A 15700-nucleotide genomic window follows, 5' to 3' on the forward strand; every position below is an offset into this window, starting at 1 on the left:
CCGAACACCTAGAGTCCATTAGTATATGGGCCGCTACTTACTGCGGAGCGGCAAAAGGAGGATCTCCAGAGGACGGGGCAGAGACATAGGAGACACGCTTGACAAGATGGCGGACTCGCGCCCTTCTTCCCCTTCTCTGCTGACACAAGTGCTGCTGGAAAGCGGTAAGACAGAAGAGCCAGTTAACCAGCTGAGTCCCTCAATGGACATTGATTATAAACTGCTAGCTATAGAGGTGGCCAGGCATCTAGCCCCTGACATAAGGGACACGCTCACTACAACGCTATCCGCCTCGCTGCAGCAGCTACATGAGGCAGTCTCCCAGCATGACATGAGACTGGAGGAGCTGGAGCAGAGAATGTCACAGGCTGAAACTGAAACGGCTGCATATGCTAAATAAATGAATGAGCTTTCCAAGCAGAATGCGATTCTGTATGACCGGGTGGAGGATCTGGAGAACAGGTCCAGAAGGAGTAACCCACGTCTGCTGGGGTTACCCGAGAAATTTAAACCACAGGCCCTAATGGACAGATTTACCAAGGGCACTTGGATTGGAGGGGCGCTGTAAAGTGGAAAGGGCGCACAGGATAGGCCCGGTAATTGAGGAGCAGCAGGGGCAGGCGGGATCGTCTAGGGGCCAGGGCCCTAAATCGCGTCAGGTCATTATGAAATATCTAGACTATTGTGATAAGGAAGCCCTGCTACGAGCCTACAGGGCTAAGAAAGGCCCATTGAAGCTGTTGGGACATTCAGTGCTGCTTTTTGGTGATTACTCAGCAGCTGTGGCCAGGAAGAGGAGAGAGTTTAGCCACGTCTGCACCCTCCTGCATCAAAAGGGATGCAGGTTCCAACTGCAATATCCGGCAAAGCTGAGGGTGCTGCACCCCAATGGATCCAGCACGATCTACCATGATCCGACGGCAGCGGAAGAGTGGCTTAAGTCCATACAGAACCCAGGAGAGCCGGTGGGAGAGGACCAGAGAGGCGGTAGAGGGTCATACAGAGCGGAGAGTCCAAGTGGCCCGGAGCGGAGGAGACGGTGGGAACGAGAACATCCAGAACCCGGGGCAAGGACCATCAGCCCGGAGGGAAGAGTCCTACCCTAGGAGATTACTTACGTCCCTCGTCCTGTGACGCGGGAGTGTATAAGATCCTTCAGGGTTCCTGTGGGACTGGTATTGATCGGGTACCACATCACTGTTTGGGGGGGCTCTGGTTGAGTCCGCCAAGTTAAGTTATGTTATTATGCGTCATATGTAGTACCAATGAGATGTTATATTGGGGTGGATAATACTAGCCTGCAATTTAGACCGCCGCGAGAGGAGGTTGTGTATATCCAATGGAGAGACCTCATGTGGGGAAAGCAGGAATAATTTCCTAGTTATCATAGTGGGATGAGGCTGCAACCCAGAAAAAAAGGGAAGTTACTATAGTAGTTAAAGGAGTTGTGTTTGAGGGAGTGGGGAGGTAGTGTTGTAAACGGTGTGTGTCGGTGGAACGCGAAAACTGTTTGTGATCTAACATTAGTTTTTTTGTTTATCTGTTTGTTCGCAAGGATCTCTCTGGGCGCATTCGGTGAGTGACGCGGACCCTAGGCTCGGTAGGTTGTAATCAAAACCCAGGAACCAGACATAAAGGTGTTAACCTGGAACATCAAGGGTTTGAAATCTCCTCATAAAAGGTGGATGATTTTACGGCACCTTAAAAAACTTAAGCCCGATGTGGCTCTTTTGCAGGAGACTCACCTTGAGGCACATGATTTTGATAGAATGAAAAAGTTATGGGTGGGTAGAGTTGTTGGGTCCCCGTCACTCAACCGAAAGGCGGGGGTGATTATACTTATCAATAAGCAATTGAACTGCCAGGTTTTACAACAGACCAATGATTCCCAGGGTAGATGGGTACACACTCTGCTACAGGTGCAGAATACGCAATATAGCATATATAATGTCTACTGTCCTAACACAGGGAATTCTTCCTTCTTGAGGGATCTGGAATTGAGGCTGCTAGGAGATTCGTGTACAAATAAGATAGTAGGAGGAGACTTCAATGCGGTTCTTCATGGTGTGGCAGATCGGAAAAAAGTGGAAGGGAAGTTGGGGGGGGGGGGGGGGAATCCCCAAGACAAAGCCTTGCAACAGCTATTGGTGGGTGGGGGACTTGTAGATGTCTGGCGTCAACTTCATCCTGATGATAGTAGCTATACTTTTTATTCTCATTCCCAAAACTCCTGGTCTCGTATAGATTATCTATTAGTGACCCACAATTTAGTACACAGGGTGGAATTATCAGATATTGGGGACATAGTGATCTCAGACCACGCATTGGTAACACTAGTGGTAAGTGATGAATTTCCGAGGGGTCCTGATTACATATGGCGTTTCCCCTCACAACTCTGCGCCAGAGAAGAGTTCGTGGAAAAATTAACTATTTGGTGGGAGGAGTATAAATCTGATAATGCGAACCATCTTGAAACGCCAAGTCTTTTCTGGAATGCTTCCAAAGCAGTGTTGAGAGGCAGAATCATGGGGTACCTGACAGGACTTAAAAAGAAAGCCCACTTACAATTGGATCAGGCAAGACAAAAGGTTAGGGCGACTTATCTAGACTTTAAACAGAAACCCACAGATGTCAATAGGAAAAAGTGGATTGAAGAACGGCAGGTCTTTGAACAGTGTATCAAGGAAAAATAATTATTGCGTAGCTCTGAGTTCGAGGCTAGGCTATTTAAGTATGGTAACAAATCAGGGAGGCTCCTAGCCAATTTAGCAAAGGGATTGAGACAACCACAGTATATTAACAGCTTGAGAAATTCTGTAATACATGACCCGGCAAAGATTAATGCCATTCTGGGTGAATTTTATGAGCAGCTATATAGAGACCGGGAGAGGGCTGATTTGAGCGACACCCTTCTTGACAGAGTCGGATTGCCTAGGATGACTGAGGAACAACGACAGGCTTTAAACTCGGATGTCACCATGACAGAGTTGCAGGGAGTGATAAAAGGGCTGGGTAACTCTAAAGCTCCGGGACCGGACGGTTATACTGGAGAGTATTATAAAGCTCTGTGTACTCAGGTCTCACCTGTGTTGGTGGAGGTTTATAATGGCATGTTTAGGGGTGGATCGACCCTGGACGGAACTAACCTCTCCTATATCAAGTTGCTACACTAACCCGGGAAGGATCCGTTGTCACCGGGTTCATACAGACCCATTTCCCTGATAAATGTTGATGCAAAAATTCTGTCCAAAATCATAGCAGATCGACTGGCCAAAGCACTACCATCATTGATAGGACAGGAGCAGGATGGGTTCGTCCAGGCTCGTGCTGCGGTGACAAATATTAGAACAGTACTAGCCGTTTTGGATAGGGTGCAACATGACCCAGAGAAGGAGGAGTCACCAGCCATGCTCACCCTACATGCCGAGAAAGCGTTAGATAATGTTAGGTGGGCATGGCTGGAGGCGGTCCTAGATAGAATGGGGATCACAGGCGCTTTTAGGGTAGTCTTGTCACAAATGTATCATAGGCCGCAGGCAAGGGTCTTTACACAGGGTTACTTATCCAAACCGTTTGATCTGCAAAAGGGGACCCGGCAGGGTTGTCCATTATCCCCGTTACTGTTTAACCTGGCATTCGAGCCCCTGGCTAGAGAACTATGCAAGTCTAACTTATTTGAAGGGATTCAAATAGGAAAGACTCAAGTGAAAGCGGCACTATTCGCCGATCATATTATCCTATTTATGTCAAAACCTCATGGGCAAATTGATAAAATTTTCAAGGCTTTGGAGAGTTTCGGAAAATATTCCGGGTATAAAGTAAACACGTCAAAGTGTGAACTTCTGCCGATCGGCCAGAGGACTAACTTTGGGGCGGATGATAATAGGGGCGTTACGGGATCCTTAATAAGATCCCAAATTAAATACTTAGGTATAAGGATTGGACGGACACCGCATTCCATCTATCAGTTAAACTACCCACCTTTACTCCATAAAATTAAGGAAGATCTAGCCAGATGGCAAAAGCTACCGTTATCATTAATGAGCAGATGCCAATTACTTAAAATGCTGGCAATGTCCAAACTGATGTATCCACTCCAGACCATACCGGTACTCCTACGTCATGTAGATGTGAGAAGCCTGGAGGGGTGTTTTACAAGATTTATTTGGAATGGCAAGAAAGCAAGAGTCTCATTGAGGAAGTTGAAACTACGGAGGGAAATTGGAGGGCTGAATGTTCCTGAGGTTAGGGGCTACAATCTGGCTTGCTTGAGCAGACACCTGATAGATTGGTTTAGTGGGACTTCTCATTATTCTAATCTAAGATTGGAAAAGCAGTTGGCGGCACCCTGGGACTTGAAGGCTCTAGTGCATACAATACTATCTCAATTACCTCGTTTAGCTAGATGCTCGCTAATTTTACGGGACTCCATTATAACATGGAAGAACCTTAGAAGGATGTACAAACTGCCATACCAGATCTCGAAACACCTCCCTTTACATAATAACCCAGCTTTTACTCCAGGGCAATCCGAACGGTCATTCCGGGAGTAGAAGATCCAGGGCATCAGGACTATAGGTGATCTGTTTTACAATCAGGATAATAGGTGGGCGACTCTACAAGAACTAGAGAGTAGATGGGGGCTAACTGGATCTAATTTGTTCCCATATCTGCAGATCAGACACTATTGTAAAGGTCTGGCTCTTAACATGGCTGGTGAGTGGAACCGGAATAAATTTGATTCATTCATAATGTCTGGCAATAGACAATCCATATCAAGCTTATACGGCAGTTTGAGGTCCCTTTGGGAAGACTCTGTCTCTCAAGGATTGTTCCGGAGATGGGGGAACAAATTGGATCTAGTAGAGATACAACCGACTGTGAGAACTGGCATAGCAGCCCTACATAGGGCAGTGGTGAATGAGACGATGAGGGAAACTCACTTTAAAATCATACATCACGCTTTGTATGGATTCGATATGCCAGCAACTAGAGCAAAGCCAAATAGGATAATAGCTTGCCCTAGGTGTTCGGTACCTAAAACGGACCTTTTGCATGGGCTGTGGAGTTGTACAAAATTAGAGGAGTATTGGAAGATGGTGGGTCAGGTCTTACGGGAGGGTAGTAACTATAAGGAGGAACTTGACATCCAAGTGGCGATATTGCATGCAGGAGTGCAGGAGGAGTCAAATGAGGGAGGAAGTGGGCAGAACAGAGGCCTCACAGCAATGGGGCACAGGATAGTTTTAGAGGCCAAAAGGTGCCTGCTATCTACTTGGCTGGAGCCAAGGATTCCATCAAAGGTTGAACTACTAAGACGCCTACGTCATATGCTTCATCTAGAGTGGCTAGAAGCAGTTGGCAAAAAAAAAACAGCTGGGAAGAAGTTGTATAAAACTTGGAAAAAATTAATGATAAATTGTATGGAGGAGTCAGAAGCGTCTGCGACCATGAAACCGTTTACCCTGACAGCCTGGTATTTGCAGGAGGACATCAAGGGACAGCTGGGGAAGCTTAAGGTCAGCAGTCGTTAGCATTCTAGACTGGGATAAGACAGAGTAGCCAATGATGGGTCAAGATTTGGGGTTGGAGTTGGTGGTACACAGGAAGGTGCTCAGAGAGATATTATTACTATGGTGTATTTGTAGAAAATATTCGTTGACTTGCTTCTGTGGAGGACCTTGGTGTAAATGGTGGTGCATCAAATGGGAGATCTCACTGAATGATGCATAATACCAAGGGCGTTGCTAGGTTTAAACACTCGGTGCCTGGGCCCCTGATGTTTTGTCCCAGGCCCCGAATGTCCTGTCTGCCAGCTAGAACCTGCTGAAGAACCTGTGATAACATCACAGGTCATTGTGACCAGTAAAACAGGCAGTGGTTGAGAAGGACCTAAAATGATGTCACCATCATGTGACCAGTGCAGGAGAGGACGGCAGTGACCAGGGGAAGTCCTTGCGGAAGAAGCTGTGGTGAGATCTGCTACATGAGGAGAGGTAAGTGAAGGGAGAGGCAGAGCAATGCTGGGAGTTGTGGTTATTTAACTGTGACTGTATATTAGGGCTGAAGGGAGGGATGTTATTTACATGGGACTGTATGTTGGAGGTGGCTGGGAAGGGGGTCATGTTATTTACATGGGACTGAATGTTGGAGGGGGCTGGGGCAGGGTGATGTTATTTACATGGGACTGAATGTTGTCGGTGGCTGGGGAGTGGGTCATGTTATTTACATGGGACTGTTTGTTGGAGGGGGCTGTAGGAAGGAGTGATGTTATTTACATGGGACTGTATGGTGGAGGGAGGAATATAACTACAAGGGGCACTGCTAATCCAAGGGACATTAGGCGTTCTTATTACTACTGGGGGCTCTATAGGAGGGACTTATAGATCTGCCTTATTTCTACTAAGAGCACTATGGGGGCCTTATTACTACTGAGGGGTCTACAGAGAGCTTTATTACCACGGGGGGGGGGGCAGTATTACTAATGGGGGCATTCTAGAAGGGAATTACTATTGGTGGGACTATGAGGAGCACTATTACTATGGGAGCACAAATTTTTCTTCAGGATAGTATTTGGGGGTATTGGGGAGCACAGCGAGCAGCAGGATAACACTGTGGGGACACTGTTGGGAGATGATGATAGAAATGTGAGGAAGCTAAGATGTCCGTGTGTCACACTTTGCAGAGACGAGACGTGGCTGAAAGAAGTTGACCAGACCAAATGGAGAAGAAGATGACGGAGAAGATCTACATCGGAGGAGACGTCACCTGGAGGCTCTGGATGTGAGAGGTATGTGCTGCTGTATAGCAAGTACAGCAAAATGCGGTGTGTGTGTGGGGGGAGAGGGGACGACTTAGAGAACTGGGCCATATTCATTGGGGCTTGGGCCCCGGATCTTTTCAGACACGAGCAACGCCCCTGCATGATACCACACTCTCAAAATAAAGTGAATGTAATCCAGTATCGGGGGCTTCACAGTTGCCCATAACCTGATGGTCCTGAATTATCTGGGTTCAAGTGCTGAATTTAGAAGCAGGAAGTGGTTAAAATACTGTATCTGAGGATTTGGAGATATTCATGGAGGGCTTCCAAGTCACAGTTTTATTCTCCAAAGCATCCAATACTTCAGATGATCTGCTAGTCCAGCATCCTGCTGGACTAGTAGACTTTTACTATTAATATAGGTCTTTGTGACTCCCTTAGAATTTTTCTCATGGGAAAAGGCTTGACACGAGCTGTGCCTTCCTTTCATGGAAAATCCTGCATTTTTTTTGTGATTTCATGTTGAAGCTCCTGCCTTCTGTGTCCACGCTGCTTTCCTCCCATGGATCAGGGAAGGAGTTAATCTTCTCCTCCTCCTATTAATATGCCGTTTGTGCCAGAAGTAGAAGAAGTACGAGAACACAGTGTTCTGAGCTCTTAGGAGGCCGCATTGACACAGCCCCCCTATACTCACACACCGCTTCTAAATACACAGACACCCCCCCCCCCTGCAAAACAAGCGTATCGTGTAGGCACTTACTTCCTGACTGAAGGGTATTACGCGGCACTAATTTGTAGATGTAGTCGTCAAATGTTATACTAAATCTGTATTTCTTACAAGAAGAAAACTGCATTATAATTGGATACAGTCTGGTGTGGGCTGCAATGCCCACTGGTCTGGGATCCACAAAAATGTGTTCTACGATCACTTTGATAGTCTGCGATCTCCACGTTCCAGATCAGGAAGCACCTATTATGGGTCATTGGAAGAAAAACTGGCATCAATCCAATAAAAGCCCGGGTAGGACTACAAGGGGTGTTATCATCCAGGAAGATATGTAGCTTTGTTTTTGGGGGGGGATTTATAGCATGCAAAAAATATTCAGCACCAGTCTGACCTCGAGATGGAGGATTACTGCATCTTGAGGCCAGTGATTGCCACAATTTGCTCATCCAGGGATGTAAGAAAATAAGAACAGCAAACTATTTTACCATCGAACGTGATCAAGCGTAATACCATAAAAAAATCATTGCTGAATGTACATGCTGCACGTATGGGCATTGCTGCCTAGTGCATGGCCCGTAAAGGGGTTGTGCAATGAAAAATATTCTACATTTTTCAAACCAGCCCCTGGATCTGAATACTTTTGTAATTGCATGTAATTAAAAATATAGTACAGCCGCTGAGTTATTCAATAAGATGTATCTGTATAGCGCCACCTGTTCTTTTCCTTATTATTTGTCCACCTCATTGAGGTGGTCGCACGCGCTCAGTTTAAATCTTCAACTGTCACCAGCCATATCTTATGTTAGAAGCTCTCCTCTGAGAAAGGACATGCCCCCTCAGCTGCCAAGCTGAAATAAATCTAGTAGAAGAAGTGAAGCAATGACTGGGGAGATCTCTGGATCCATGTGAGGTACAGGACAGGTTCTAGCTTTTTTAGAAAGAGATTGCCATGTACTACATGATGTCTGAAATTTAACCACGATCATTTTAGTCAACCAATGACAGACCGCCATCATATGAAAAGAAGTCATTCACATTTTAAATTTTTATCCAATAGTCAGAGAAAAGTCTTAAGAAAAAAACATATGTGGAAGAAAGATCTTTCTTTGGAATAACGTTTACAGGATTTCTCCTTCGTCCAGTAACACTGAATATGTTTGACCAGTTTCGAGAATTGTAACAACCAATAACTAAAGTGTCTATGGTTGAGCTTCTGAAATGATTGTTCACCAAATAATTGTCTATTCAACGGCTGTTCAACCATCACCTACTTCTGTCTACTGTATATGCTCACCTTTACTGGAGGCATCAATGACACCCAGTCCGGTGAAAACTGTTGGCAACATGTATGGTTAGGATGGAAATGTGCTTTGATATTCCGGAAACAGCTCCATGTTTGCCCATGGGAAGTTTCTGGTGTGGCAACTTATCACCATTCACTTGAACAGAGTGGAGACATTAATGGAAAACAGACCTGTTCTTCTAATCCCAGACAAAAAGGCTTGGTTGTCTCATTCCATATTGAGGATCTCCAAGAGAAGATAGTGAGGATCTAGCTGCTGGCACTCCTTCACAAATGTTCATCTTTCCTCCAACGACTCTGCATTCTATTAAAATCATTGGGCACACTGGACTGGAATATTGTCTATAGCTTGTCTTAGATTGTACAAAGTGGGAACCCTATTATAAAGCATCTGGGAAGAGTTTGTGGACAAACACTTATATCCAAGCATCTTGCCCAAGTAGCAACAGGTTTATCATCCATCCACATGGATGGCTATTGTGTAAGTCTTGAAGCTTAGCTGTCGAGAAGCTCAGCTGTGGACAGAGAAAATTTGAAAGTGCTGATAAAAGAGGGCATGGTCTTCAAGAAGTAGGTTGGCTCTTTATGTTTTAGACTGATTTCACATTGAAACCTTTGGTGGCATGTTTATTTTGGGCTAAAAAGCCAATTGTGTTCGATTGGTCTTTGTAAAAAAAACTATTAACAACTTGTCTTCTACAGGCTTTACTGACTCAGACTGTTCTTTTTCCTTTTCATTAACACTAAATTGTTATCAGTTTGATAAAGAATTTAGCTTAAATTAGTGTTTATGAGCTGTCAGGAGACCAGAGATAAGGAACAGTTCAGCTCTTTGACCGATTTCAGTAAGAAGGGGGCAGTACAGTCTGCAGAGTCAAGGCAACCTGAGAGCCATAGAAGACAAACAGTTGGAAACATTTTTATAGAGTCCAGATATAAAGAAAAAATGTTTTTTAGCAGAAAATAAATAAAATGCACTAATAAAAACAACACCCAAAAGTATCCATAGCATTTTAAAAGACAGTAGAGCATACTTTGATGCTATGAGCAAGCATAGATTTAATTTTCTAACTTTGAGACAGTCCAAAATCTGACAAATTTATTAAGACGTGTGCACCCTTTAGTAAACTTGGCTCAAATCACTCGAACTAGCTCCTCTCTTAGAAGTTTGTCTGCAGGGATCAAGACAAACCTGCCGTCTATATACAAAGAATAAAAAATACACTTGCTGGCAACATAATGAGGGCTCAACTAATGGGACATTGCATGGACCGTAGCATATATTTCAAATTAATGGGATTGTCCAATTAGGACAACCCCTGTCCATATGTTCCATGTCCATAGGGTATATGGAAGTCATAAAGTAGGTCCCCTTCTCGAACCCCCTGTGTGAGCCAGAGAACTGTTTGTTCGCTGCAGGGGAAATGTCTGGATGTCTGCAACGTTCAGCTGTGTGCCAGGGGTCTACAGCTGGACACATATTAAAGGAGTTGTCTGTGATTATTGTTTTGTGCTCTTTACCCTTACAGATTGATGTCATGTAATGTTATATAACTTTCTATGGCCGTTTAATCATTCTGAATGTCTGATAACACCTGTCAGGTCTTGTTAAAGGACGTCTATGGACTTCTAAAGTCCAACCCTTAGACTGGGCACCTGAAGTGTTAAACACATCTTCTAATCAAAGTTCTACACGCTGAAGACGATGCAGCCTTGTTTGTTTTCTTAGCTGCGTCTGTGTATGCAGTTCTCAGGACAAGCCATCTACTTGATCTGTTTTTGCGCAGTTTGTCCTGTAAGCTTTTAACACGTGATGTGCTGGGGTTTCATTGCCAAAAGAAACCTTCCTCAAAGTACAAGACACCAACTTAAAAATAATATCATGATGGAAATGGATTGAAGCTGTGGGTGCTCGGAGGCGTGATGTGTCACCTGTGGTGGAGTTGGCCACCCATGCACAGCTTCATGGAAAATATGAAAGAGAACATCACAAAGTTATCTCCACAGTCTTCACAAATGACCCTGCGCCTGTTACTTTCCATGATACCATATCAAATACCAAATGCAGTATGTGATGGTGGCACCTGTTCCCGCCGCTATCCTGCTGGGTCAGGCACAGGCGCCACAACTCTTCCCCCCCTTCTGTGGCTGATGCCGCTGAGGGTCTGGTCCCACCACTACAAGGTGTCTCCTGCTTGCAGGTTGTGACCTGCTCTTCCCAGCAAAGTTCCTCCCTTTGTCCGTAGGGCATCAAACCACTGCATCAACTAACTGGTTTGACTTAGGGCAAGCCATAAGGGTGTTATTCTAGCAGCCCCTGGTTTTCACACTTAAACCCCTGTATAGGGATCTGGCGTTCGCTGCAGGAGACCCACCAGGCTGCTTCCTCTTGTAATAGCCCCAGCGTAGTTGACATCAGAGACACAGGTTAAAGTACCTGAGGGGTCAGACAATACTCAAAGTCAGGAAACAGGCAGAGATCAGGGTAGGCAGCGTTTGTACAAATCTGTAAAACAAGTCTGAGGTCAGGTCAGGCAGCAAAGGGTCAATATGGTAAATAGAATAAGGTCAGGACAGGAAGTGAAGGGTAAGAGTCGGTAAACAAGCAGAGGGCGGTACAGGGGTTGACAAACAGAACACCTTCACTGGTTACCAGCAATTAGGAAACCTAAACTCAGGCACCTTCCTCTAGACCAGGGATTAGCAACCTCCGGCACTCCAGCTGTTGTTAAACTACATCTCCCATCATGCACACTTGATTGGCTATTCTCTGAACTCCCACAGAAGTGAAAGGAGCATGCTGGGAGTTGTAGTTTCACAACAGCTGGAGTGCCGAAGGTTGCTGATCCCTTCTCTAGACCCACAGATGACCAGCCATAGGCAGGAACAAATCAGGGCACGCACACTGACCCTTTAAGAGTCAGCAAGACAACATGCATGCTCCAGATCAGAGTGAGGAACTATGCCAGAAGGAGCAAGCCGCGGCCTGCAGGCAGGTGACATGTGGGAGCACCAGGACCAGAGCCTTGAGACCAAGGCGGAGAGTAAGAAGGAGGGTAATTGATGCGGTACCACCATAACACAATAATGTTAAGACTCTAGGGGGGAAAAAATACTGCTTTATATTTCAGACTGGTTTATTTCCTATGGTAACAAAGGATCAGAAATGTTGAAACCCAACATCCCTGGTCGCTCTTACCAACATCGGTCATTATAGGAGTTGGCCACCTTATATATGGGTTAAAATAACGAATACTAATTGGTTCACCTTTGAAATACTCGTTCACAAATCGTTCCCATCCATTTAACGTATACAAAAAATGTACACGTTAAACGGATGCCTCAGACTGATGCTATACAGCGGCATTCGTTCACCATAGAGTTCCATTGTATAAGTTTTTTTTACCAGACTATGCAGGATACAAGAACGTGGCGTGCTGCGTTTTTGTATCCTTTTTTTCTGACGGATATGTCAAACGGAGGCATAAAACGTGATGTGAACCCAGCCTAAGGCCTCTTTCGCATGAGCTTGACGTATTGGCTCCGGATGCGTTCAGTGAAACTCGCACTATTTTGCAAGCAAGTTCAGTCAGTTTTGTCTGCGATTGCGTTCGATAGTTCAGTTTTTTCCGCACAGGTGCAATGTGTTTTGATGCTTTTTTCACGCGCGTGATAAATAACTGAAGGTTTACAAACAACATCTCCTAGCAACCATCAGTGAAAAACACATCGCACCCGCACTTGCTTTCGAATGCAATGCGTTTTTCACACAGCCCCATTCACTTCTATGGGGCCTGCGTTGCGTAAAAAACACAGAATGTAGAACATGCTGCGATTTTCACCCAACGCACAAGTGATGCGTGAAAAACAACGCTCATGTACACAGACATATTGAAATGAATGGGTCAGGATTCAGTGCGGGTGCTATGCGTTCACGTCACGCTTTGCACCCGTGTGGAAATCTCGCCCGTGTGAAAGAGGCCTAAGGTGAGGCGAGTTTTCCGCGCGGGTGCAATGCGTGAGTTGAACGCATTGCACCCGCACTGAATCCGGACCCATTCATTTCTATGGGGCTGTGCACATGAGCGGTGATTTTCACGCATCACTTGTGCGTTGCGTGAAAATCGCATGCATGCTCTATTTTGTGTGCGTTTTTCACGCAACGCAGGCCCCATAGAAGTGAATGGGGCCGCGTGAAAATCGCAAGCATCCGCAAGCAAGTGCGGATGCAGTGGGATTTTCACGCACGGTTGCTAGGAGACGATCTGGATGGGGACCCGATCATTATTATTTTCCCTTATAACATGGTTATAAGGGAAAATAATAGCATTCTGAATACAGAATGCATAGTACAATAGTGCTGGAGGGGTTAAAAAAATAAAAAAAAAATTTTAACTCACCTTAATCCACTTGTTCGCGCAGCCGGCATCTCTTCTGTCTTCATCTGTGAGGAATAGGACCTTTGATGATGTCACTACGTTCATCACATGGTCCGTCACATTATCCATCACCATGGTAAAAAAAAGATCACGTGATGGACCATGTGATGAGCGCAGTGACGTCATCAAAGGTCCTATTCCTTACAGATGAAGACAGAAGAGATGCCGACTGCGCGAACAAGTGGATTAAGGTTAAATTATTTTTATTTTATTTTATTTTTTTAACCCCTCCAGCCCTATTGTACTAAGCATTCTGTATTCAGAATACTATTATTTTCCCTTATAACCATGTTATAAGAGAAAATAATACAATCTACACAACCTTGACCCCAAACCTGAACTTCTGCGAAGAAGTTCGGGTCTGGGTACCACATTCAGTTTTTTATCACGCGCGTGCAAAACGCATTGCACCCGCGCGATAAAAACTGAACAACGGAACACAATCGCAGTCAAAACTGACTGCAATGGCGTACCTACTCGCGCGGATTTGCCGCAATGCGCCGGGACGCATCCGGACCTAATCCGGACACACTCGTGTGAAAGAGGCCTAAGACTTATGTCTGCTAGACTGAGGTAGAGGCGCACAAGCACAAACCTCATTCAAACTTATTTATTTTATTATACCTCTAATGAATTGTGTAGCTGAAGGCTATCCTACTCTTCCCTATGGAGCCCCGTGCGAAAACTGCAGGTTTGTAGGATTCTTTAAACATAGATTGTGCCAAGGAAAATAAAAATATTGTTAGGAGCTCATGGTGACGTCATCACGCTGGGAGCGAAGGTCCTTCTGCATCAAGAGACCATCACTGGCTGGCGCAGAACGTGGCAGCACCTGGAAGTAAAGAGAAACCTGAAGCAAAGAATGGTGAGTAAATGGAGGGTTTTGAAACTGGCTGACCTAGTACAAGCTTGGCAGCTGAAGACATCTGTGTTGGTCCCATGTTCATATGTGGCCACATTTCTCAGAAAAATGATGTTTTCATATATGCAAATGAGCTTCTAGGAGCAACGGGGGCGTTGCCGTTACACCTAGAGGCCCTGCTCTCTCTGCACTTTGATTGATTTTAGTAGAAGTCAGGGCCAGGTGTGATGATGCTTTCACTTCCTGGCCCTGCAGGGGGCGCAGCAGAGAGAGCTGAGCCTCTAGGTGTAACGGCAATGCCCCCTTTGCTCCTAGAGGCTCATTTGCATATATTAAAGCGTAATTCTTCGCATCTATGTGGCCACATATGAACATGGGACCAACACAGATGTCTTCAGCTTCCAAGCGCACATGTAACAGGTTAGCCAGTGTCAGGCCTCCTGCACACGACCGTTTTTTTTTAAGGTCCGCAAAAACGGGGTCCGTAGGTCCGTGATCCGTGACCGTTTTTTCGTCCGTGGGTCTTCCTTGATTTTTGGAGGATCCACGGACATGATAAAAAAGTCGTTTTGGTGTCCGCCTGGCCCTGCGTAGCCAAACGGATCCGTCCTGAATTACAATGCAAGACAATGGGGACGGATCCGTTTGACGTTGACACAATATGGTGCAATTGCAAACGGATCCGTCCCCATTGACTTTCAATGTAAAGTCAGGAGTCCCTATACCATAGGATCGGAGTTTTCTCCAATCCGATGGTATATTTTAACTTGAAGCGTCCCCATCACCATGGGAACGTCTTTATGTTAGAATATACCATCGGATATGAGTTAGATCGTGAAACTCAGATCCGACAGTATATTCTAACACAGAGGCGTTCCCATGGTGATGGGGACGCTTCAAGTTAGAATATACTAAGAACTGTGCACATGACTGCCCCCTGCTGCCTGGCAGCACCCGATCTCTTACAGGGGGCTGTGATCCGCACAATTAACCCCTCAAGTGCTGCACCTGAGGGGTTAATTGTGCATATCATAGCCCCCTATAAGAGATCAGGGGCTGCCAGGCAGGAGGGGGCAGACCCCCCTCCCTCCCCAGTTTTAATTTCATTGGTGGCCAGTGCTGCCCCTCCCTCCCTCTATTGTATTATTTTCATTGGTGGCACAGTGTGTGGCCCCCACCGGCCCCCCCTTCCTCCCTCAATTATATTATTTTCATTGGTGGCCAGTGTGCGGCCCTTCCCCCCGGCCTCCCTCCCTCCCTCTATTGTATTATTTTCATTGGTGGCCAGTGTGCGGCCCTTCCCCCCCTCCCTCCCTCTATTGTATTATTTTCATTGGTGGCACAGTGTGCGGCCTCCGCTCTCCCCCCCCCCCCCGATCATTGGTGGCAGCGGAGAGTTCCGATCGGAGTCCCAGTTTAATCGCTGGGACGCTACTGCAGTCCTGGTTGCCATGGTTACTTAGCAATATTAGAAGCATCATACTTACCTGCTGCGCTGTCTGTGACCGGCCGGGAGCTCCTCCTACTGCTAAGTGACAGGTCTGTGCGGCGCATTGCTTAATGATCTGTCACTTACCAGTAGGAGGATCTCCCGGCCGGTCACAGA

This window comes from Bufo bufo, chromosome 1 (genome assembly GCF_905171765.1).
Source record: "Bufo bufo chromosome 1, aBufBuf1.1, whole genome shotgun sequence".
Taxonomy (NCBI): Eukaryota; Metazoa; Chordata; class Amphibia; order Anura; family Bufonidae; genus Bufo; species Bufo bufo.